Source organism: Aptenodytes patagonicus, chromosome 1 (assembly GCF_965638725.1).
Source record: "Aptenodytes patagonicus chromosome 1, bAptPat1.pri.cur, whole genome shotgun sequence".
NCBI classification, from domain to species: domain Eukaryota; kingdom Metazoa; phylum Chordata; class Aves; order Sphenisciformes; family Spheniscidae; genus Aptenodytes; species Aptenodytes patagonicus.
In genome coordinates, this window is record NC_134949.1 from 114,178,818 (window position 1) to 114,206,320 (window position 27,503).

Genomic DNA, 27,503 nt, shown 5'->3' on the forward strand with positions numbered 1-27,503 from the left:
GTAAGAATACTATTTGTACATCTAAATTAAACCCAAAACAAATAAACAACGCCAAGCCACAGCTGTTTTTCGTTGAGGAGGGAAGCATAACTACAGTAAGAAAGCCATATGTTTGATAGCTAAACTAGTATTTAGGTTGGATACCTAAATTTTTATTATACTGAAACAATACTTTTGTATTAGTAAAAATTACTGTATGACTCAATTTAGGAAACAGCTATGTTTTTGCATATTAGATGAGTTAATTCCATTAAGTAAGGGATTTTGTAGGATTATGGCCCTCTTTTATTATTCAGGCTAAGCTGCTCACTGAAATTTAGCACGTTCTCTTGAGATTATGGGAATTCCCATAGAGGTACTGCATGTGTTCTGACTTCTTTTCTGCTTCTCTGATGCTACAGTTCTCTTGGCACTGTATTGCCTGTTACTATGACAATTTCTGTGAGTTCCACTGAAAAAAAAATACTACAACCCTAAGTTTTGCATTGCTATCAAGGCAATTATTTGTCTCTCTCTTATTCTGCCTGTGATGGTGCAACATGCAGTGAAGACTCTGGGTCTCCACCGATTCTTTTGTAAGGCTGTGACAGTTTAGAGACATTGAAAAAACCCTCTCACCTCTTTTGCAGGTGAGGTGCAGCAGCTACATATGCACTTAGATCCCTACTGTGATATGAAAGATAGAGAAAAAATACAAAGGACAATAAAAGAATTCTAAAAGTTTGCAGCTTGTTGTTGTATTTGAATAAGACTCAAAACATTAAAGAGGCTGTTAATTAGTATTTTAGAAATTAGTATTTAGAAATGAAATTTAGAATACTCAGAAGAGCCTGAGTATAGCTCAGGCTATATATATATATTCTTCTCAGGAGTGAGAAGAATTTCTGTGTTTCTTTTGATTGGTTCTTTCAATAACAATGTATCAATCAGTAACAGAGGAAACTTTCTTCCTAACTCCTGTATATATACATATATATGTATACAGTGTTTAATATCCATAGTGTTATGTATATATTAATGTATGTGTGTATATTGTGTTATACTATATTGTTACTGAGTCTGTATTTACCTGCTTAGTGATTTTGAAGATTAAAACCATATTATTCCTGAACATCGTGGGAACTGGAAGCCTGTTAAGATTTTAATTCAATGTGAAGAAAAATAAAAAGGACAAAAATTGAAATGCACTCTTTAAGATATTTTAGGGGAAAAATGTTATTTTAATGTATTTAATCCTTTATCCTATCTAATGAATTTTTTTACTACATATATATCTGAAAATAGTATAACTGCAGTGCTAGTGTGTTTTTCAGCAAGGTAAAAATAGCATAAAAGGTATTTATTGCCTACAAGTACACTGCATATTTTACTTTCCAAATTTTTTTGCTCATTGAAAAATGAAAACATTGCTGTCTTTTAACCAGAAAAGCCAAATGAGGTATTTGGATCAAGGAGTCAAGCTACTAAGTGAAACGTTACATGGAGTAAAGGTAATGCCAGAACTAATAAGGGGTTCGGGTTTTTTGTTAGGTTGTAAAGGTAGAAAGTTAAGTTATTTAAAAAACTAAGGTTTTATGAGTAATATTTCAGCTGATAATGATAAAAGTTTAAAGAGAAAATATTTTAACATAATGTGCTTAAAGTGTTTTCGGAAAATATTTACTGGTTTAATTTGATTTGAAAAACTTACTATCCATGATGCATTAATTTTACTACCACATTTTTAATGAGAATGTAAAATATGTTAATAGATGTCTGAAAACCTTTAGCAGAGTGAAATTTTAGCATAGAAGAAAAGCACTTTTAAAAGTTGTCTCTTTTTTGTTATTTATCCTGTTTTGAAATAAACCAGCTCATCATTTATGATACCTAAGGGACAAGTTGAAATCTGAAGAATTAAGAGTGACTGGAATATATCTTTGAGTTATCTCAGGTCTTGCTTTCATTTGTGAAACATTCAGATTTTTGTAGTTTGGCATTGCTGAATATTTGAAAATGACATTTGGAGCTTAAGCTTATTTTCTGAAGCATGGTCACTGCTTTTTTGTTTTGTTAAAATATGCTTGCTTGATTGTCTAGATCCTCAAACTTTATGCATGGGAACATGCATATCAAAGGAAGGTCATGAGCATTAGAGAATGTGAAGTGGATGTTCTGAAGTCATCTGGGTATCTGACGACTTACTCCATGCTAACATCGATGTGTATTCCTTTTATTGTTTGTTTTATAAAAATATTAATTCATGCAGGACTGTTTCTCATGTTCCTTATTGCTTTAGTAGCTGAATGGCTCACAAATGTGGCTTCACATTATCTCAAAACATTAAATTTATCAACACACTGTAATTGAATTCTCAGGTTCTAGTAGTATGTATACGACTGGAGAAGAATGAGAGAGATTGTGAATTGACCAAGCTTTTAAAGACCTCTGTTAGAAAGTCAGAAACCAAATCCAAAGCTCCTGAATCGCATTTCACTGTTTTAATCATACTGTTTTCTATTGCATAGAAATCAACTACCTTCTTTATATTCCTCCTTTTTTAAGTTTTAAGGGAATGCATTTTCGATCTGTAATTTTTAGCTCAAACACTAAACCTCTAAATACATGAAAAAGAAAAAACAAAAAAATACGAACCAAATTCATCCTAGCCTTGTTTCAGTGGAATTCTGTCAGGAATGCATTCAGATCTTCGGATCTTTAAATCCCTCTGTTAACTCCATTGGAAAGTAAATGGAGACTTCAGGGCCTTGGGATGACTGGTTAAGGGATCAGGAGCGCAAGTAGTGTTCTCCTCTGTCCTTCCAGTTGCAGGGAAGGATGAGGGGAGAAACAGGAAGAGCCGGCAGATCAATACCTGGCTTGGAGCCTGGTGTCACCAGCAGAATTTTGGGTTTTTTGATCATGGGTCGGTCTACACGACACCAGGCCTGCTGGCGACGATGGTGTACACCTGTCTCAAAGGGGGAAAAGGGTCTTTGCACAGGAGTTAGCAGGGCTCATTGAAAGAGCTTCAAACTAGATTTGAAGGGGGAAGGGGATAAAAACCAGGCTCGCTAGAGATAAGCCTGGGGGTGGCACGCCAATGTTTAAGGGACGGTGTGCTGGCAAGGTCCTTTGGTCTGTCATCTCAGTGGAGGTAGGGGATGGACATACATGCGGCAGCAAAGACACAAGGGTTATTGAGGTGTTAGAAACCACGGAAGCACCTGAGAACAGTCATGTAGGAATTAGGGCTTCTCCCCGCAAAAAGGTGGCGGGATCAATAGCCCAACTGAAATGTATCTACACCGATGCACGCAGCACGGGCAACAAACAGGAGGAGCTGGAAGCCATTGTGCAGTGGGAAAACTATGATATAGTTGCAATCACAGAAACATGGTGGGATGACTCGCACAACTAGAGTGCTGCAATGGATGGCTATAAACTCTTCAGAAGGGATAGGCAAGGAAGGAGGCGCTGGGGTAGCCCTGTATGTTAGGGAGTGTTTTGACTGTCTAGAGCTTGACGATAGTGATGAAAGGGTCAAGCATTTATGGGTAAGAATCAGGGGGAAGGCCAACAAGGCAGGTATCATGGTGGGAGTCTGTTACAGACCAACCAGGATGAAGAGACAGATGAAATATTCTATAAGCAGCTGGGAGAAGTCTCACAATCGCTAGCCCTTGTTCTCGTGGGGGACTTCAACTTCCCGGGCGTCTGCTGGAAATACCATACAGCGGAGAGGAAACAGTCTAGGAGGTTCCTGGAGTGTGTGGAAGGTAACTTCCTGACACAGCTGGTGAGTGAGCCAACTAGTGAAGGGGCCCCGCTGGACCTGTTGTTTGTGAACAGAGAAGGACTTGTGGGTGATGTGATGGTTGGAGGCTGTCTTGGGCACAGCAATCATGAAATGACAGAGTTTTCGATTCTCGGAGAAGTAAGGAGGGGAGTTAGCAGAACTGAGGGCAGACTTTGGCCTGTTTAGGGGCCTGGTGGACAGAGTCCCTTGGGAGGCAGCCCTGAAGGGCAAAGGAGTCCAGGAAGGTTGGACATTCTTCAAGAAGGAAATCTTAGAGGCGCAGGAGCAGGCCATCCCCATGTGCCGAAAGTCAACCAGGTGGGGAAGAAGACTGGCCTGGCTGAACAGAGCTCTGGCTGGAACTCAGAAAAAAAAAAAAAGAGTTTTTATGACCTTTGGAAGAAGGGGCAGGCAACTCAGAAGGACTACAAGGATGTCGTGAGGTTGTGCAGGGAGAAAATTAGAAGGGCCAAAGCCCACCTAGAACTTAATCTGGCTACTGCTGTAAAAGACAATAAAAAATGTTTCTATAAATATGTTAGCAACAAAAGGAGGGCTAAGGAGAATCTCCATCCTTTATTGGATGCGGGGGGAAACATCATAGTGACAAAGGATGAGGAAAAGGCTGAGGTACTCAATGCCTTCTTTGCCTCAGTCTTTGATAGTAAGACCAGTCGTTCTCCAGGTACCCAGCCCCCTGAGCTGGAAGACAGGGGTGGGGAAGCAGAATGAAGCCCCCATAATCCAAGGGGAAATGGTTAGCGACCTGCTACACCACTTAGACACACACAAGTCTATGGGGCCAGATGGGATCCACCCAAGGGTGCTGAGGGAGCTGGCGGAAGTGCTCACCAAGCCACTATCAGTCATTTATCAGCAGTCCTGGCTAACTGGGGAGGTCCCAGTTGTCTGGAGGTTAGCAAATGTGACGCCCATCTACAAGAAGGGCTGGAAGGAGGATCCGGGGAACTACAGGCCTGTCAGTCTGATCCCAGTGCTGGGGAAGGTTATGGAGCAGACTATCTTGAGTGCCATCATGCAACAGGACAACCAGGTGATCGGGCCCAGTCAGTATGGGTTTATGAAAGGCAGGTCCTGCTTGACCAACCTGATCTCCTTCTTTGACCAGGTGACCTGCTCAGTGGACGAGAGAAAGGCTGTGGATATTGTGTACCTAAACTTTAGTAAAGCCTTTGACACTGTTTCCCACAGCATTCTCCTGGAGAAACTGGCTGCTCATGGCTTGGACAGGCATACTCTTCACTGGGTAAAAAACTGGCTGGACGGCCGGGCCCAAAATTGTTGTGGTGAATGGAGTTCAATCCAGTTGGTGGCCGGTCACAAGTGGTGTTCCCCATGGCTCAGTTTTGGGGCCGGTCTTGTTCAATATCTTTATCAATGATCTGGATGAGGGGATCGAGTGCACCCTCAGTAAGTTTGCAGATGACACCAAGCTGGGCGGGAGTGTTGATCTGCTCGAGGGTAGGAAGGCTCTGCAGAGGGGTTTGGACAGGCTGGATCGATGGGCCGAGGCCAACTGTATGAGGTTCAACAAGGCCAAGTGCCGGGTCCTGCACTTGGGTCACAACAACCCCATGCAGCGCTACAGGCTTGGGGAAGAGTGGCTGGAAAGCTGCCTGTCAGAAAAGGACCTGGGGGTGTTGGTCGACAGCCGGCTGAATATAAGCCAGCAGCATGCCCAGGCTCTACATGAAGGCTGTTTAAAGGATATCTCTCAGTCTTTTAAGTAGAATGAAAATTGGGTAGCACACCTAATTGTGACTGAGCTTTCTGTTTCTTGCTTTTCTTCCTTTAGTGGATTAGACTCAACTTCTGCTCCTACTCCCTCAACTTCTATTCAGACACCTGGGCCAAAGAACATGGCATTGAGTGGGTATATCACACCCCCATCCCATCGGGGTGCGGGGGGGAGGGCAAGCGAGTGGCTGTGTGGTGCTTTGTTGCTGACTGGGGTTAAACCACTACAATAGTCCACCGAAGTGAAGTAGGAGCAATTTGGGCTGTACATGTTTAAATCACTCAGCCATTGCTATGTATTGGAGCCCTTGGTACCAAGTAGGGGAGACCCATTTTGGCCTCTACAATACTGTTTTTCTCAAGTCACCATTGAAGGAAGTAGAGAAAAAAGGAGTAGGGCTGCTGAGGATACCGTATCAGCAACCTTCAGTCCTAATGGTACGCCAGTAGGGTTACCATGTGAGTTGGGAACTTCTAGCTTTTAAGGCTCTATTATGGGTATATTATATGAGCTGCTCATGAATGTACTCTGTCACAGCTTGTACACAACTCAGCTTTTTGTAAGGAAGGGGACCACTGTGAGCAGATACTCATCCTGATTTGATTTCATTTATGGTTAGCATACTGTAAGATCAAACCCTTGTCTTTTCCTAAGGTTTACTTCTAATAGCTTAAACATTAGCACAAGCGTAGTTCATCTCACTTTGTCACAGCACAGTGATGGACATCTCATGATGCACTCACAGTAAAATGTCTTTCTTCATTATATGAAGAGAGTTACTGCACGCTAGTTCTTTAAAAAAAAAAAAAAGCTGAAGTGTTTTCACCACAGGTTTATGAAAACAAACTAATTGAGTCAGAGGAACCAACATTCAAGGATTAACTGTATCTTCTAACATTGGATATGTCAAGCATGCTCTGTTACTTTATAACTACCGAGCAGTAGATCCTCAGGAAAAAAATACACTTACGACTTTAGATTGTTTAGAACTTTAAGGAAAATCATTTTAAAATACCTAAACAACTTTTTTGTCGATCTTCAAATAAGACAAAGAATATATCTTTCCATAGTATCTAGAACTTTTAAAATATTATTTAAAAATTTAGGCAGCACAGGCATGTTATAAATATTATATACCTATGTTCATCTTGCAGACCAAAGTTTCTCTGAGCTGTTTAGAGGATTTTCTGTGTGCTGAGGATCTTAACCCTGAGGATGTCAATACAAACTACAGTGGAAGTAAGCAGTAGTTATTAATTAATTGGTCATGAGTTTATATGGATGATCATTAAGAAACTCAACTGAGGGGACGGATTAGCAACTCTTTGCTCTTTTTTTCTTTACTGCAACAGATGATGCTGTTGGGTTTATTGGTGCTTCTTTCTGCTGGGAATAAATGGCCTGCCAGTCTTAAAAAAGTAAGGTATTTCTTACTTATCTTTATGAGCTCCTTTGGCAGAATGTGATGCCTATAGAGATTTTGTTCAGGTTTAATATATTCTGATTCAGACTAGTTCATGATGTTACATACCAAAAAGAACATCAATTATTGTTTCCAGAGTATCCCATGTGATCAGTGTGCTCTGGAAAGTCAAATCTGACCTGGTCTCCCTGATGCTCCAAGAGGAACCACATAAAAGTGCATGTTCCCCAACATAGCACTGTATAACTGCTCTTCATTCCTTCTTCATTCCTTCTTCATTCCTTCTTTCCTAACACCTCTTCCCTCAGTTTGCACAAGGGAGATTTAACTGCAATACCAATTTTTCCTGAATTGCATTTTGGGGACCATTAACTGGCAAGATGCCCTTTTGTCAGTGTAGCATTTTATATTGCCTACAAGTAAGCTAAGGTCATTTATGCAGCCTTGCATTGAATGCTGATCTTAAAATTGGACTGTGGCTTTCTTTGGAAAGAGCAAACAAACAAAAAGTTTGCTTTTCTCACAGTGGACTCTCTTGCCTGAAAACACCCCTCTTTTTGTTTGTCATTTCTTAGGTGTAAATTCAGCTATGCTTGAACTGCTACGCAATGAACATATTGGAGGGTTAGTAAGGAAATGGAGTAACCAAGCTCTGGAGTGGAATGACAAACCAATTTGATAAGCTCTATACAGCTGTTAAATTTAACTGAAAAGGTTACAACCCACCCAGTCCAACCCTCTCACCACACTGTCTACCCTATTCCTCTCAGGGCTGCAGGGATCACTTCCCATAACATGGCATTGAGCGTCCACATCTCCGCCACTGTATAACCTGCAATATAGTATCCAGGTATGAGCTGCCTTCAGCATCATATACAGACTTCATTAAAGTCTGGTATAGTCTCTGGGTACAGCATTTCTCTACCTCGTTTGTGCTCCAAGCTCCAGTCTGAAGGGACGATGCTTATCTTAGCATAGGGCCTTCAAATCAGAACACACTTAGATCCAGATAGCATAGAGTACAGATACAGCAAGTGGCTCTCCTTGTATGCTAAAGTTTATGAGTACATATGTACTTATTTTGACAGCAAAATATGCAGATGATGAAGGGCAGCTTTTATTTACCCAAACAGCTATTTTTTTCCTTAAGAGGGATCACACGTTGGCTACAGTAGATGCTACATGAGAAGTCTAGGAGTTGCTTGTCGGAATAAGATGATAGAACGTGAACCACAGGCTTGAGAAGAATACAAGACCACTGGTTGACTATTGGTTAGACTGTTTCCCGTTTGATTTTATTGTGACCAGATGAAAGCACAACCTCTTAACTTGCAGACAAATAAATTTATACTTAAAGTCATTATTGCAAGTTTCTGAACAGTACATAGTCAAAAGATGTGCAAACATACATAAGTACTAATTTTTCATTATTCTGAGGGTTAAATAGAGTATTTCTTTCTTACAGTGACCGCAACCCATATGCGATGGAGTATTTATGAAGAGGATAACTAATTTGTCTTCCTCAATATTTCCAGCCTGAGTGTCAGCACTCCTGAAGGCTCTTTAGTTGCTGTTGTGGGACAGGTTGGATCTGGAAAGTCATCTTTTCTTTCTGCTATTCTTGGGGAAATGGAGAAACTTGAAGGAACTGTTCAGAGAAGAGTAAGATTGTCTGTCCATTGTCCCCCTGCCCTGCCCCACTCCTCAATACCTAAATTAAGCGGAACTGCTTTTGAAAGTGCAGTTTTTCCTCCTCAGCTATTTATGGTTGTAGAAATACTGGCAAGGGTAGCTCCAGCTTCTTAAATCTTCAAAGAAAAGTAACACAGTGACACTTTGTTAACAGTGTAACAATTTTTCTTTGTTTTCAACCTAAGTGATTACAAAGCTATTTTCATTTTTTTATAATCTGTATAATTCAGTGCAAAAATCACGCGTGTTTAAGTCATATATTGAGCCTAAACATCTAATGGTTGCTGTTTTTGAACAGCTGTACAAACATGACCCACTCGGAGCAATTACAAACTGTTGTAGAAGATGATCATCTTTCTTGCAATGGCTTATGTGTAGAGAAGATACAGGATATGGAAATAGAGGGAAAAGTTGAACTTTAGGCAGAGATGGAATTAAGGTGCTGGCTCTCCTAGTGATAGGAAACCCTGTAGCTTAACTTGTCTTGTAGTTACATAGAGCAATGAAAGTCCCCACCACAGAATAGAGTTTAGGGAAGTTTTTTATAGGTTATAGATATGGAGGAAGTTAATCTCTGATGACAGACTACAGTGCTTGAGCCAATAAATATCAATGGATAAGCATGATATCAGTTAATCTGGTTGCAAGTGGATATGGCAATGTTAAAAAAGTGTCTCAGCCTTGAAAATAAGTGTTGAACAAGAATCCACTCCTGTGGAAATCTAGTACAGTATCCTGTCACTGTTGGGGGATGAAGAATATGAAGTTGAGGTGTTCTGAATCTGAGAGTAGTAATTAATGGGAAAAAGATCAGCTGTGTAGAATCTAATAAGGATATTATATAGCCAACCAGTGTATCTATAGTACCAATTTGTTGTAAAATTAATAGGTTTTCACAGGGCATGTAGCTTAATGTAAGAAAAGATCTAGGAGCATTTCCAGTTATCATTCCTAACCTGTAACCTTAATTTCTAATGGCTGACAGTCATTGTTATGTGAAAATACAAACCATCAAACTGAATTTTGATATATACCTAATACAGACCCATTTTGCTGCATATAAATCTTACAACGGATGCCTGTTTGTCACTGAGATCTTTCCCTGAAAGACTTTGCTCAATGTATGTCCCAACTCTGTCAGTTTTATTCAAAGTATGTGCTCTTATAATAATTATAGACAAGCTGTTATACAGGAATATTCAACAGATTGTTTTTATTACCTGACTTAGTCAAAATTGTAACAGTTTAATAACACTCAAGTTTTGGAAGTAATTACTGGTTACTTTGAGGTAAAGCTGGAATTTCAAATGCATTTTTAAATGCTATTTTTTATGTTCAGAAAGCCCAAGTAAAAAAATTGTTTCCAATTCTTTTTAGGGTTCAGTGGCATATGTTTCTCAGCAGGCTTGGATTCAAAATGACAGTTTACAGGAAAATATTCTCTTTGGTGCAAATCTAAACAGGCCATACTGTGAACTTGTTTTAGAGTCTTGTGCTTTACTGCCAGATTTGGGACAGTTACCGAATGGAGACCAAACAGAGATTGGAGAAAGGGTGAGAATGTGAGGTGTCAGAAATGATGCAATAAGTAACTTAAGTTATGGCTTTTATGTTTTTGTATATTATCTATTTGATAATTTATACTGATAACTAATCAGTGCTCAGCCAAGTACATCTAGCCCATCTCCTTACTTAGCTTACTTACTTTGAACTTAACTTCTGTTCACACTCTGAACTCTTATTAATTTTTAAAATGGCTCTTTTCTATACAGAAGTTTGAGACAGCCCTGTCCTGTTCTCCGAGGGTTTCCTCTATACTGTAAAAATGCCTGTATGACTGTAAATAATAGTTATGTTTTAATTTTCCGAAGTACCTTGCATTTGCCCATTTTGGAGTAGGAATTTAATCAACAGAGCCCAAACTTTGCTCTAATTACTTGAAAATCCAGATTTCTGTTTTCATATCTGCTATAAAATTTACTTTCATTACCTGAAAAAAATAACGACGAGACTGAGTGTGATACACTCGTCTTCTTTAGTATTTCATATTTAAATGTTGATTGTTTTGGCTTTCTTTTCTTAGGGTGTCAATATAAGTGGAGAGCAGAAGCCGAGAGTGAGTCTCGCTAGAGCTGTGTACAGCAATGCTGACTTGTGTCTTCTGGATGACCCCCTGTCTGCTGTAGATGTACATGTTGGGAAACATCTTTTTGAGAAACTAATTGGGCCTTCAGGTCTCCTAAAAAGCAAGGTAAAGTAGGGTGGCTTCCTTTCAATTTGAGGATGAACTGCTTTGTAAAATACAACAGACAGAGTAAAAGTCCCAGTCATTCTGCAAAAGCTCTTCTCTTACTGAGTGTGTTGATGAAAATTATTCTGAATAAAGAGGCTAAATAAAAAGCACAGCTGATTGTGCCAATTTGAAGCCTATTGGGTAGACATAGCACAGACCAAAAAAAAGATTGAGAGCTGGCCTGACCTGGGAGTCTGAAAGATTCATACAATATTTGCTCCTTTCTTCTTTACTGGCAGTTTTTGAGGAATGCTGTGATCTGCATATAGAAGGCAGGGTAGAGCCCTTTGCGGTCACTCTTGATGCCTCGCTGCAGTAAACAGGTTATAGCCAGTACAGGTTATAGAAAGAAAGGCTTCTTGTTGAACAAAGAAATTCCTAGGGGAAAGTGGAATCAGAAGGAATAGATTCTCCCATTTAAAAACTGTTCATGTGGGAAGGTAAGATAGCTTGTAAAAAATCTCTCCTCAGTGTTATGAATTAGTACAGATTATTCCCGCTGGCTGATGCCTGCAAAACACAGGTATTGCTATGAAATACTTACTATTACGAATACGTTACTTACTATGAAGTAAATGTCTTTCACTTTCCCTCTCCCCCTCCTTCCTTTTCTTAATTTACCTGCTCCATGGATAAGTACCTGGCAGAAGCAAGAACTCTAGTAATGGTAGACTTGTAAGCAGATTTTAATACTGAGACTATTTTAATATTCAGACTATCAAACTACAATGTAGTATATTAAAAGCTGTAGTATCTACCTGTTCTCTTTACAACCTAATCTAAACCATTCCTGAGCAGAAGATACACATTAAGAAACAGGTAAGTACAAGTAATAGCAAGTAGCTATAAGCATAAAGTTTGACATTACAATCAGCAGTTGAAAGAGTAATGTAGTAAAGTAGGCAAAAAATAATAGTAATGATAAAGTAGACAAATAAATCAGCAAAATGCCAGCAAAATTCCATTATATCATTCCAGCTATCATAATATAATGTCTACTTTTAATTCCTGGAAGAAAAAAGTGTTGACTCCTTTCATTAACACACAAAGAACAGCAAGCTCGGTTTTCCAGCCATGATGCAAGAATACTTTGAGATAAACACTAATGTTAATATTTGCACGCATACTAATACTTTCACTGAGCAAGAATGGAATTCCAAAGAGACTCTAGGCTCATGGGGGAGATTTACCTGCTGTCACAGTTCTAGCATTTGGTCATAAATATGTCTGCCTTGTGTAGTAGCTGTCCAAAGACTAGGTCGACTTAAGGAGTTCATAATTTAAAGTATCCCCATTCATCATTTTGTCCCCATTTTTTATTTCTAGCTTTTTGTACTGTACCTGTCTACTCATGGTATAATACTGAAAAGATTTTGGTTTTTTTTTCCATTATAGTGAGTTCTTCAAAAGAAGAGGACCAACTGGGCAGGAGTCTGCGACAAAGAGAACTGCTGAAACATAAAGAGTAAGTATTAAAAAAAAAAAAAAATTAGCCATTTCTTAACTGATGCAATGCTAGAACAACCTGAAGTGCTGAAGGCTGTGCCACTATCCTTCACTGTGTAAATATGGGTTAAGCCTGAATGCCCATTAGCAGTTGGCTGGAGAGCATGTATCTGGAGATCATCTTCTGGTTTTGCTTTATACAAAAGAAATCCAGTTAATGTGCTGCATGAGTTCAAGAGGTCCAGTTCATGGGCTGCTTCACTGTGTGAGCCAAAGTACATTAAGCAGGAATGAATGGGACTTTCAGAAAACCAACTGAAGTCGCTGATGTGGATGCACCCACAATTCCCTGGCAGCAATTTGACTTCTTGGTGTATTAACAAGTTGTTTATGCTCTTCGTTTTTCCCCTGTAACATTGATTTTTCTTTTTCCACCTTTAAGAAAACTTCTGGGCTTTCAAGTAGTTGAATGACCTCCTAGATCAATTTGTAAAGCACTGCAGTGGTATATTTGCAGTGGTAGAAGATAGTGCAAAGATGAAGTAGAAGAGACTCAACCTAGCAAGTTCAGACAATGCAGGACACTTAAGATTAACCACCCTGGTCCAGAAGTAGTAGAATTGGATGTGTCAAATAGTAAGCCCTAATCCTGAGCCCAGACAAGGGCTGAGACCCAAGTTGCACCACACTTACATGCCTCAGAAAAGGGCAGTCTTACATCTCTAGCTGACGCCTATGCAGGGCAAGCTCAGTTTTATCTACACATAATTATACAAGAAATGAAAAGACCATACCTAGCGTTGTCTTCTGACCATAACGTTATTCTAACAACAAAAATAGTACGGCTGAGGACAGTTCATGTCTCCATAGGAGAAATTTACAAGATTTTATAGTATCCATTTTTGCTTAGGAATAAATGGATATATTCTTTGTATGATGATTCACAAGAAGATTTGAAAGTGTTTCTTGTTTGCAGTTCTTCCTTTGATCAATGGAAAATACTAACAATAAAGAAAAAGTTGCCACTGGTGGTGTAATTATCACTAATAGAAAAGGCTTTGACATTTGTTTTTATAAGAATGTATTATTTTGAAGTTGCAGTTTTCTGTTTCTTGCTAAGGTTGCCTGACTTCTCATTACTGAATTTAAAATAAATCTTACAGGTTTTTACCAAATTTTAAGTATGTAGTCCGAGATTTTCTATTTTGATGATCTGCTACTGACTGTATTTTCATATGACATCTAGGTCCAGTCTGTTTTGCATATTTCAGAAAGAAAAAGATTAAAAAAGCTTTTACCTCTGTTAGAAAAACATTGTCTGTCTTACCCTTAGGAAGTTTAAATACCTGTGTGCTGGAGCAGAGACTAGAAATTTTGCACGGTAATACTGCTGCAGTATTGTTTTATGTTAGAAGCACACTTTCTGCAGACTCCATTAAAAAAATATGCCAGTTGCTAGGGAGAGGGAAAAGAACAAGTGAAACAGAGTGTGGAGAAGGTCAAAACTTCTTGGGAAGCTATAGTTGAATTAAAATAAGAATGGGGGGCGGAGAGGGGAAGGTATGAGTTTCTAGCAGGACGGTAGAAATAGGCGCTTGAAAAAAATGAGTTTGCAGAAAAGACAGAAGAGTTTGTGCCAATTAGAGCTCATTTCACTCCAGACCCTGTAATGAAATCCAAGAATCTGTCATTATTCTGCTCCTACCAGTTCCACCTTTCAAGTGGCCTAGCTGAGTTTGGCCCCATTAGTCCTCATCTACACCAAGGATGAGAACTTCCTCCTGCTGACACTAATTTCCTTGGCTCCAGTAGCCCAGAGTGGCAGTTCTAAAGTTTCTAGTTCCATTGATGAGAAGAGTAAGATTTGTTTCACACAAACTGCCCAGGAATTGCACTCGTTTGGTTGGTGGTTTGTTTTGGTTTTGTTTGTTTGTTTTGTATAATCCACATATGTAAGATTTTTTTAAGTCTGACACTGGAAAGTGTCACAAGCAAGGTTGCTTATGATATGTACCGTTAAAGAGCAGAGTGTAGTGGGAGAGGAAGCCTTTTTACAGTATGATTTTATATACCTAAGTTATCAGATTTAATTAAGAAATTCTTTGGATTTATTCTGAATTTAATGTATCCAATTCCCATTACATAATGTGTATTTGCCTTCAACAATGATAATTATTTTAACAGTAACTCCTTTTTTAATATATTCTCTTTTTTGGTATATTTAGATGAAAATGTCAGGTTTTTTGAAATACCTCCAAGCCTTCGACTGGCAATGGATGTGGCTAACCATAGCTGCTTATTTCAGACAAAATGCACTAGCCATTGGACAAAATCTATGGCTTAGCACCTGGACTGCAGAGACAGCAAAAGTTAGTGATTTCACAGAATGGAAACAATCACAAAACTATAAACTTCATATCTATGGGCTTCTGGGATTCAAACAAGGCAAGGACAAGCATTTATGACTGTTTTCTCACCATTTGCCAAGTCTGATCTGCCTGAATGTGTATTAGTAAAGAAATAATGCCGGTTGTTTCATAAACAGAATTGTGTGCAATATAGTGTAACAGTTTAACCTGGGGAGAGAAGAGATATACAGACATGTAGGAAATGCTGTTTAATTTTATTGTACTTCTGTGAGTTCTTGGAACATCCAAGTGTAACCTAGTGAAGTTATGTTGGCATCTCAGTGAGGAAGGAAATCAGTGTTGATATGTAGTGACATGCTAGGATGAGAGACAATTGCAGGAAAAACATACTTATGAAGTAGTAAGATGTATCAACAAAATGCAAATAAGTACATTAATAAAACTAAGACATGAAGTGCAACTGTTGGATTGCTCACTGTGGTAGAAAAGCGTGACAGAAACAAGGTCCATCTCCTTTCCCTCCCCAACCATTCATACTGTCTTTTAATTTATCCATTCACAAGGTCTTCTCGTTTGCTGTGGTGCTTATGTGCTCACCAGGGGATCCCTGTCTGCTTCTCAGGCATTGCATCATCAGCTGTTAGACAATGTATGTATTGCACCTTCCTCTTCAGCATTTTGAAACTAATCCAGTTGGTCAGATCATCAATAGATGCACAAAGGTAAGGGGAAAACTATGCGTATTTTCCATTTTGTGAAAATGAAGCTTGAGTGACTACAGATTTAATTCCATTTAGTATTGTTGAAAAACTAAAGATATCAAATTAAGTGAATGCAATATCTAGCAATAGAAAGCCGTTTCAGTGCATTGAAACTTAAAGAACTGTCTCAAGCTATTTTCTTACAAAATCATCAAAATACGTTATCAGTAGAAGTTGTGTAGAACATATCCAAGATCATTAGGAGGCCATTCCTCAAAGACCATTCCTGCAGTGCAACAAGTTTACCAGACCTAAACCTGATCTGTTTTTAAAAAAAACTGTATTTTTCTTCGATAGTATATTGCATATCAGAATCAAATGTTATTGCCAAAACCAATTAATACATTAAATTCACATTCTCAGAGGTATATAGACTTAAAGTGAATGTTACTTTCTATTTTTGTAGTGTTTTGGCTTTAACTGGAACCTCTAATACACAAACAAGTGTTATTTACGATGACTTTAATACTTCCCACTCTCCTCATAACTAGAATGTTGCAATGCATTACTGTCACGGATGGAGTGAGACTGCACTTCACTCATAAGAGAGAAGCAAAAATATACTTTATTGATATAAAACAGTGAGTTAACAAAGTTCAATGGTAAATGCGACAGCGGTTTAACAAGATTCGATGGCAAGGTACACTTGATTATTTACTGCATAGAGGACAGGGTCGGACAAAACTGTCAGGGAGACCCTCCTGTTGAGTCATGAGGTTCAGAAACGACCCCCTTGCTTTCTAAACTCCTTCTCAGAGAGGAGTCTAGGCGCGGCTGGATCCAGTCCTAGTCCCAGACTCAGTCAAGGGTTTATGTCTAAAGGATTACATATGCGCAATCCTTTATATCACTTAGCGAAGATTTCAAAGTTTAGCATGCTATTAGTCACTTACTGAGGATCTGTTGCAGCAAGGAATCTCTCAACCTTGAGAGGCATCCCTACTCAAGGGGAAATCCTGGCAGGATTTGTGCAGGAGATCTCGATGGGCCCTGGGCTGTCAACTATTTATGGAGTAAGATGATTGACTTTTACATTCAGATTTGCATACCAGCAAGACGTCTGGGTCACTGCTCCAGACAGCCCTCGGCTACTGTGTTGCCATCTGTCTCCCCAAAGTCCAACTTAAGCTAGATGCAGCCATCATGACCCCCACTGGTGGTTGTGTCTTATGGGGGGAGAGGGGGGTGCACACGGCCACAATTGCTGATTACTTCAAATACGGTGACTGTTGATTGCTGTGTTCTCTAGAAGAGACCCAAGACTGGTTGTCTAATACACTAAAAGATCTGTTGATTTAGGTTTCACTCAAGCCCCTAGTCTTTGGTAGCAATATATTATAAACTGGGTTTGAAAAAGCTTTACCGTGTACAGTAAGAGATTAGTAATATTTCAGTACACTTCTAGAATTAATAACAGGAGTATACAAGAGTTAGGATTTGAATTCCTGGCCTCCTTTTCAGTCTGATACGCTTTACGTAAGCTAAATAGTATTGAGTAGCAAAATAGCAAGAGCTGTCTGGTTTTGACTTCACACACTCTGAGCCTGTTCTCTGACATACCATGAGTAGTCTAACAGCTATTATGTCTGTTTCACTGTTAGACAAATAATAATGATATATGAATACATTTCATTAGGATATAATCAGGGGATCCTACTAATTTTTATTGAAGATATTTTAGTTTGATTCAATTTTTAAAGGATGCTTTCTTGAAGTTTTTAGTGAAATTTACTCAAAAAATCTTGATTCTTCTGTGCATTGTTACAGGACTTATTTATAGTGGACTTACGTTTCTATTATTACTGATGAACTTGGCTAAATTGTACACTAGATGTTACTGGAACCATTCTAGTTATCACATCTGCCTCACCACTATTTGTAGTGGTAGTTATTCCCCTGCGATACTTTTGTTTTACTATCCAAGTAAGTTCATTAAGCTTTTATAAGGATTTCTAGATGTATGTGGATGAAATGTCCAAAACAATCGATGTGGATGAAATGTCCAAAACAATCAAGGATACAGGCTTAAATTATTCCTTATTGTGAGAGAAAAAAAAATTTATATATATATATATATGTACACACACAGATCACATCTGAAATTGCTTTCAGAAAAAAATCTTCAGGCTTCTTAAAAGGAAATTAGAACACTTCTTGAACATATCCTGTAATGCTTGGGAACTTTTAACGACTTAGGTTTTTCTCTTTATATTTTCCTTTTTCTTAGGAAGATATAATATGATATAGAAGCCACCAAGAAATTTGATGAAGTTACCTGAAAAAATGGGGTGTCTATTACAGTGAAAGTTAAAAGTTGAAGGGTAACCCTGAAACAGCAGATGTAAATTAGAATGATGCCTAAATTACCTGTGAAATTTTTTGTCTAGAGTGTCAGTTATGCTACTGAGAAACCAAAAAGTAATGTTTCAGAAAGACTAATGGCTGCATTCTTGTTTCTTGATGCTCAAAGTATGGTCTGTGATTAAAGACCTTAAAAGATTCTTAAAATAAGAATGGAGAGAAAGGAAAAGAATGCCTGGATTCAGTCTCTGCTAAGGAATTTAAATACAGACATCATTACATTGAAGAAATAAAGTCTGACGTTCATCTGAGAAAGCAGCAGGACATTCTAATTTGAAAGTTTACGTAGAAGTTTTGGTAGAAAGTGTTTAGGTTGTTACACACCTCTTGTGTTATAGCACATTTTCTATAGAATTTGGAAATAATGTTCTCTTATTTTAACCTTGCCAGTAATTTATATATTGCAGTTATGTCAGCATTATAATGTTGGTGTGTCCCAAAAGACAGATATTTTTTTTTCTATACTGTTTGTGAATAGCTTTTTTTCTGTGTAGACACTTCCAACTTTTTCATTTCAAAAATTACAGGAATTACTTAACAGATTACACAATGTAAAAGAAACTGTAGCAACTTAAAATGTCTGTTTTGTCTGTATTGTTTTATTAGCGATACTACATAGCAAGTTCACGACAAATTTGATGGCTAGCAGGAGCACTGCATTCTCCTGTGATCTCCCACTTCAGTGAGACGCTTGTAGGGCGATCAACAGTTTGAGCATTTGGCCACCAAGAGAGATTCATTAGAAATAATAATGATGATGTGTATGAGAACTTAGTTTACTTCTACAACAACGTCATCTCAAACAGGTACTTTACAGCAGTTCTGCATCTGTGACTGAGACCTCCTTCTGTAGAATTCCACAACTAAGTGTTTACCTTTAGTCAGAGTAAACCCACTGAGAAACAGAAGGACAAGAGCAATTTATCCACTACTCTTTGTAATGAATGCATAGATTATGTCTAAGCACTAGGATGATTTCTTCTTTATGTACCAGAAACTAGCAGGTTTATAGAAAATATGCATATGCTGTCTGGGATGAGAATATTAAAAAAAAAAAAAGTTTACCAATACATCATAAGCATGGACTGTACTACATTTCAACTAACAATTCCTCTTACAAGTTTATGAACAAATCTAATTTATATATCAGTAGTTCATGTGAAAGTAACCTGGTGTCTCTACCTACAGGCACCAGGTAGGTCTTGAGAGTGGAATCTTGGGTTTAAGGAAGTAAGTCCATTTACTCTCCTTCCTTTGTGATTCAGTTCAGTTACAGGCAGAGATGAGCAAGGAGAAGATTTTCAGTTCTGGTTTTCAGTCATATACTTGAATCTTTTCCAGATAGGAAGAGTAGGAAAGGAGCATGAGGAGTGAAGGGAGCACTAGCCGGGAGTTGAGAGACCTGCATTTTGTTTTTAGCGGTACTACCAGTTCTGTGTATGTCATATTCCCTCCCCAGTCCATCTGTAAAATGGGAATGGTAGTACTTACCTCTTTTGTAAAGTGGGTAAATTGCTAATACAATGATCTCAAAGAGTCATTATATTAGCAATACGTTCACTATACTATAAAAAATTTTGTAGGTTATTTGCTTTTTTCTTTGCCTTGATTTACTACAGGTAACTATCATTCAGGCTTGAATTTCTGGGAAATTTAATGGTGTTCTTTGCTGCACTGTTTGTAGTACTGGCTGGAAATACAGTGAGTTCTTCTACAGTGGTTTTATCGATATCCTATGCTCTAAATGTAAATAATGGTATAAATTTTTTGCTGCTACCACATTGCATATGAAAAGGGAAGAATACATACAACAAAGTTGAGTAGGTGAATATACACGATGGCATCAATGAAACTAAATCCCGTGGGCAGAACAGAGTTTTCCATTGAATTCCATTAATTCTGGGAAGCTTCCCATTAATTATTTTCCACTTCTGAATTTAGATGAAATAATAATTATTGAAACATATTTTAAAATCAAGTTAATCAAACTAGGTATGATTTATTTTTAAAAGTGTTTCGTTAAAGCAAATAAGAAGCCTGGTCATGTACAACTATACTTCATATTTGATTTCTTGTTCTTGCTCACTTACTGAATGTTATGTGGGAATGTTTACTTAAAAGTTTACTAAAATAACTTGCTTTGGCATTGTCCTTGTAAAAGTAGTATGTGAGAGCCACATTTGAAATGTGTCTTGAAGTAAGGTAAACCATATTGATAAGTTGCTAGTTAAAATAAATCTTAAGTATTATGTATACATGAACTAAGCATCCAAGTTTCTTTAACCTTGTGGTGCTTAGGAGCCCAGTGGTGTCCAGATTCTCACTGTGGTAAGTGCTTCAGAAACACAGCTGACAGATACGAATGAATAGAAATAAAAAATAGAGAGAGACAATTACCTGTCATGGCCTATCCACATCTTCCCCCAACTCACAAGAGTTCCATTTTCTATTATTCAGAGATAGAACGATCTCCTTTATATCATCATATACTGTCATCATGATGACAGTCACACGTACTGCACAGTTTTTCACCTTCATCTGATGTCAAATTGACACCATTCTTTATTTAGTTACATACGGCATCACAAAATGGTTGACTCTCAGAATTCTTTTGGCTTACTTTTTCCTATAGAAGAGGGAATATTTAACCACAGAATTGGTACCATGGAAGTGGTACCAGTTCTGTCTGCAGAAGCATTCCCAGTGCTTGAAGATGACAGATTTGGCAGACATGATACACCAAATACATATCTCCATTGCAAGTTCTTTTTTCTGTATTGCTAGCTTACTTACCCACAATATGAGCCATATATGTTTTTCCTTTCAACATATCATACAATTATTGTGCACTACTGAAGTAGTTTCAGATTTCTGGAGCTGTTACATTAGTGAAAATTACAACAGCCATTGGGCAGCCTGAAAGCAGACAAGAAGTGCTCAGAGGAACACTGAGATCGGTGATTTTCTAAGTGATAGTTCATTTGGTGTGCCATCATTTTCTGTACACTTTTTGGCTTCTGTGATTAAGCATCCAGCTTATGAGATGATTGAATTCAGGGTAAGTTTTGAAATCAGTATTCTATTCTAGTAGAGTCAAATTTTTATGTCCTACAATGCAACTATTTCCCCAGATAATTCAGAGTCTAAATTTTCGAGTGCATAAAGCATGTGAAATTGAGACCAATGCAGTTTCAATTGAAAGAGTTTGTGAATATGCAAAAATGGATAACGAAGTGAGCATTCTTCTTGAAATGGTGAGCATTCTTCTGGAATATTTAATTTATGTGCATAGAAAATTACTAACTTAGATTGGCTTTAATATTGGTGAGTGGTAATAGCAGGTTATAATTTGTTATTAAATACTTTCTAATTTTTTTTTACATTGAGAATAATATGTAGCTTCTTCATTACATTTATAGTCATAGCAGTTTTATTCCTATTTTGACCAGTACATTTCCTGGCATCCTTCTTAGCAATAGATTTTGTAGTAAGACTAATGCAGCTACAGCTCAGGAGAACTCTCTATGCTATGTGCAACCAGGAGGAGCATTTTAAGAGGGGAATAGAGGAAGAGAGGCCTGTCAGACCCCTAACTGTTACTCACCTCATATCTGGAGAGACATTTGTTTCAAACCGATTTGCCTTGGTTATTGTGCTTTTCTGGACGTAGTGCCCATGTCAAGTATGGAAGCATAAGAGCCTTGGTCTGTCTCGGAAACAAGACTCTCTTCTACATCTTCATTCTCTTTTACCCTTCCCCCATGTTTATGTTTCTTAACCTTTGTTCACATCTTTCTGTTCTCTCCTGCTCTACTTTGTAAAACACAATGTTTCTCATAAAATAGCCATTTTAAATATCTGGGAGATTAGGCATCAGATTAAATTCAGTTCCTGTCAATTGATGGAACAGATACCAGACTATTAGCAACTACCCAATTAAACTGAGTTTACTTTTTTAAATGTGTGTGTAACGTTGTTAAAAAAAAACACAACCCAAAACCAAAGCCCCTAAAAAACCCAGTTGGAATGTTTCTGCCCGGTATGCATGAAAGTAGGTTCTCCTTCCCTTATATTGCATTGGAATTATCCTAAACCTGTTGGGATAATTTTCCTAATGTTTTTATTAACTTGTAACATTTTTACTGTCATGTACTGAAATACCAATGGTTTTAATTCCAGGAACCGTGGATAATGTCAAAAAGACCACCAGTGGGGTGGCCCAGTAGAGGAATAATAGAGTTTGTTAACTACAAGGCTCAGTACAGGAAGGATCTTGGTTTAGTCCTGAATTTACCCTTTTCAGACACAGAGTAAAGAGAAGGTACTGTATACAACAAGAAATAAATCAGAGGTATAAAATTCTGTTTCCCAACTTTCTACTTCAGAAAGATTTCATATGGGGAGACTCCAATACCAGATACAGCAAGACGATGTTGAACAGGGAAGATGTGAAGTGGATACAACGTTATAGAAAACACAAATGAGAAAAGGAAAAGTATTTTCTCCTGCTATGTAGAAATTCTTATCCCTGTAAGAAACTGAGATGTGTTTTATGAATTTGGCAGTTTTAAGGAAGATCCAGATTTGAAATTAAACCTCTTGTCCACTGTGCTGAATATTTATGTAGAGAAATACGCTGCCACATTAGTGCTAATCAACTTTGGGTTTGGGATCAAGGAACACCAGGCGAGACCTAGTTTAGAGTCATTGGTTTGAGCTGAGGAGGGCTAGACAAAAGGGAGGGGAAAAGGAAAGGATTCCCACTGAACCAGGCATAGGCTGTACAGCTTCTGAAGGAGAGCTGTGATTGTGAGTCATGTGTTCCAAAAGTGAGTTTTAAACAGTTTTATCCACCTATAGGATTGCATGTTGGTGAAAGAAACAGAAGTTTTGAACTGAAAGTTGAAACTGAATTCACTAATCATTTTTCATATAGAATGCATAGCATGGAAAGTTATAGTCTTTATCAGAAAACTTTCTGTTTCAGGTTGGAATTGTTGGAAGAACAGGAACTGGTAAATCAACACTGACAAATTGCTTCTTTAGAGTTCTAGAGGGATCTGAAGGCAAAATAGTTATCGATGGAATTGATACATCAACTATGGGACTCCTCGACCTACATGAAAATCTTAACATTATTCCACAGGTGAGATGTGTTTTAGAGGTAACTATTATTTTTTTTGACTAACACAAGACACTTTATTTTTTTTGGAGAAATTATAACCCCAAAGTCCACAGGCTACCAAGAGACAGAGGCATAAAACTCCAGTAGCATTTTACTGATCTTTGAAAACAGGCCCTGTTATGGCCTATCAGGTTTTAGAATTGAATTTTTGAGAATCTTAGCTATTTGATTAGACAATAATCTTCAGTACTGCTGGCATAATGCTATCCTGAAAAATGTCACAACTGCATGTTGGCAACTATATGGAAGAAGCCTCAAAACAGGGAGACCACAAGTATGACATAAGGTTTTATTATGCCAGGTTTAGTTTAACAGTCTCAGCTAGAATAACTCATGTTCTCCAGAATCTCTATGTGTATAGCTACATATGGTGTTTTCAAGTCCCACCTGAAGGCAAAACTATTTTAAAATAACTCTGTCTGAAGAATGTAGGGAATAAAGTGATGTATACACAAATCATGTAATATGTATTTAAAGTAATCTGCTATGGTCTGTCACGTGAAGCTGTCCCTGCTTACTTCAGAACAGGGCAGGAAACTCAAGACTAGTTCACATATCATTAGGGTTGTGTTCATGCTGGTAAACTGATTTACGTTGAAATGCTGTAGTACAGAGTAAAACCTAAGACACAAATTTAACGGTCACCTGAAGACTTTTTTCATGTTCCTGAGTGCCATTCATAAAACCATTTTTGTGCACGGGTGATGTTAATATCAGTTATAATAAATTTATCTGACATTTTCCAAAGGAAGGTCTATTATTTTTCCTAGCTTTTTTGGAGCTTTAACTCTGGTAGTATTTCCTGTGTGTCTCTACCATAGCCTGTGCATGGAGACAAGGCTAATATTTAAACCAAAATAGCTTGGGTCTTTCCAAGAATGAGCTGAATAGAAAAAAAAAAATGTATATATTCCTTCAAATCCTTGGCTGCTTTTCCTTTGAGAAATATATTTGCTCAGGGGAATGATAAATTTACAGGTTTTGACATAACTTTAGGGTCAGAAATGGCAATACTAAACCAAATTTTATTATGCTGCAGGACTTCAAAACACGATAATTCATACATGCTCGGTTGTAACTTTTTTCTTGTTTTAAGCAGCTAATACTCTATGAATCTGCACAACGTCTGACAGTTATAAATTACACAGTATTTATTTTCTCAACTGCAGTTGCAGGTCTGATTTACTGTGGATGGAGTATATTGGATCCACATCAAGGCAACTAAATTGAGAGAGGTACAGGAAAATTCAGTGAACTAACAAGCTGGGATCAGACAAGGAAACTAGAACTGGAAGGATGGAAAAATGGAGACTGGAGCTTGTGGAGAGTAGGCGCAGTCTGGAGTGTTGAACTGCATGGGTCGGGAAAATGGAACTGGACGAAGATAAAAGTCTGGGACAGAAAAAAGGGCATGGCAAGATAGCAAAGCTTTCAGTGTGCACACACGTTTTCAGATCAGTCAAATATATCGAATGCAAACAGTTCTTAACAATCATAATAAAGCACAGACTTGCAAATTCCTTTAATGATGTTCTAATGCAAGTAACATGAAGTTTACATGAAGAATATGCACAAGATCTCATACCATTTTAACAGTCCTTCTTGGTCACCTAGCTCCCTCAAAATTATCACTGTTCCACTTGCATGTAACTTGCTAGTGAATGTTGTTGGCCTTTTACACTCTACCAACTGGGTCACAACCACTGTGACTGCACTTAGTCAAGGTGTCTCTTCGCTGCCTCTAAAAACGTCAGTTCTGTTTATAAATCTGTGCAGGTATTCATATGTTGTCAAGTACTACTTCCTAAATGTGCCTTTTTAAGAAAAAGGCTTTTGTGTGCATCCAAAAAAGTGTTTAGACTTAACTACCGAATGCTTGTTTCTACAGTCGTAAGTGCTGGATGTGACCCATATGCATCCTGGCATCTACTAGTCTACATGTACTTTTCCGGACATTCCCTGCGGTATTCAGTGCACAGAAGCTAGTGATGCTCATTGAATAAACATTTATGCAACAAATGCTTTTGTTCTTATTGCTGAATATGTCACCTTTCCTGTCGGAAATTAAGAAAATTTGACTTATAATCATAGCCGCCTAATTTTTCTTGAGAGCGCTCGTGAATGTAGTATCCAGTGCTTCACAAACTTGACAGTAGTAATAATTCATATGTTGTTGCAGTTGCCAGATGCTGGGTCTTTAGTCGGCCATAGAACTGGTAGCACAAAGAATGCATAAGAAATCTCCTGCGCTTTACATTTCACATTTATGAAGACCTGAGCACACTGAGACCCCACGTGATTTTGTCTTTTCATCCACCAGCTTCAAAATGTTACAATTTCCCTTGCAAAGCTTCATTTCCAAAATTACTTGTCCCAGTTCCCTATGTTAATGTAAGGCTTTATGGCAGACTTTTTAGGTTTGTGTTGGAACTGTGCACTCGCATTCTGCTGTTATTTAGGACCCCGTCTTGTTTCCTGGGACGCTGCAGTCAAATTTGGATCCACATGGAAAACACTCTGATCTTGAACTGTGGGAGGTACTGGAACTGCGTGACTTACAGGATTTTGTCCAGTCACTCCCAAAGAGGCTCCTTCATGAGATTTCAGAAGGTGGTGAAAATCTCAGGTATATAAACGAGAAAGTGCTATTGCAGTTATTTTCTGGTACTGTAAAACTGTGTTCCTCCCAGAGAATTTACTTCAGAAAGTATCAGTACAAAAATGACACTTCTCCTGTCATTCAAAGTACAATTATTCTGGTAGTATGAGTTTCTTTGAGGTGGCCAGCTGGTCGCAACTGTATTAAGTCCTATGGCCTGTGCTGTATGGGAAGCCAAGGAAGTAGACTATTTTCAGCTCAAGTATATGAGTAGGTGTAAAGGAGTGGGGGGGAGGGAGGGGCAATTCACGCACCCCGTAATTAGATTTGGATAGAAATGTGCTCATTTATTTAAATTTGAAAAACAAAACAAAACCAAAAAAACACCAAACCTGGAAGGAAGGCAAAACTGCAGAGAGCTTGTGCCTTTGCTTTATTTGCTTAGGCAAAGGAACTCATTTTTTCCTTGGAAAACATTAACCCATAGTTACGTAAGGAAGGTGATGCTTGAAATAAAAGCAGTCTAAGCATTAGGAGACAAATACTGAAGCTTTCAGCAGCAAAGGGGCAGGTCTTAAATGGAGTGTACTGAGTATCAACTTGAATTTTTTTGACAGATCCTTTTCAGGGGGAAGTTCCTAGAAGCCATACACCACAGCTAACACATAGGGGTATCCAAACTTTCACACTGAACATTATTAAAAAGTGGTTTAGCATTCAGTTTGGCTTATTCAGAGTCTCCATTGTAATGTGAATATAGAAGTTGAAGGCGAGACTAGGTTTACACTACGAAGTTCAGCCACAGGTGTTTAAAAGTCACACCTTAACTATTATTGGTATGCCGAGCAAGAAGAAATCAAAACTTCCAAAGCAAGGTGAACATATTTCACTAGTCTTTTTAGAAGTATAAAGTGTTGTTAAGAAAGATAGAACAGGTAGGCTCCGCAGTAATCTCAGCTTTATGTTGTTCTCCCCTTCCTCAATGTGCCTGACCTGACCTTTTATTTATGTAAAAATACATACAAGTGTATTTTTAAGTGTTGGGCAGAGACAGCTGGTCTGTCTGGCCCGTGTTTTGCTACGAAAGACAAAAATCCTGGTCCTAGATGAGGCAACAGCTTCTGTTGACGTGGAAACAGACAACTTGGTACAGTCCACCGTCAAAAGAGAGTTTTACAACGGCACAATATTAACTGTTACATACAGTCATGGATTCAGAGAGGTAAGTAAGTTTTGGTAAACCATTTTAAAAATAAATGGCTTCATTTAAATGCATCAGTTTTCAGACTTACTAAAATTTACACTCCAACACTTTTTACCTTAGTATCTTTGTATCTCTACAATCCAAGGTATCACAAAAGACTTGAGCATCAATATTAATTTAATATTGATAGCCTGTGTTCTGTTTCCCCCTTCTAATTACAGAATTAATTTAATATTTTTCCTGCTAAGGTACAGGTATAAGCTACTATTAAGACCACTTAATTCTTTAGAGTAAATGGACTATACTGTAGCATTGTTACCAATTAAGCAAAAATGCCGTTTTCAAAAGGCTTTTTTTAATATAGGAGCTCCTAGCTTTACAAACTGATGAATTACCTAGTGCAATGATACTTCTTGTAAATAAAAGTTCCCATTATCCAGAGATATCTGTATTAGGACTGGAAAATACTGTTGAAGAGCTGATTTTTCTTCTCCTGTAACCTTTCTGCTTTTGCATTGTAGAGTGCTTGTTCCGGATGCAGGAAGGATTCTAGAATATGATACGCCACACGATTTGTCACAACGAAACGGTGCCTTTTCTAAAACGGTTGCAGAGGCTGGGATAAGAAGATAA

At 38.1% G+C, this 27,503-nt stretch overlaps 1 pseudogene; it reads left to right on the forward strand.

Annotated features, from left to right (window-relative positions):
• Positions 1–27,503, forward strand: part of LOC143159253 (multidrug resistance-associated protein 1-like) — a 36,747-nt pseudogene extending 9,244 nt beyond the window's left edge.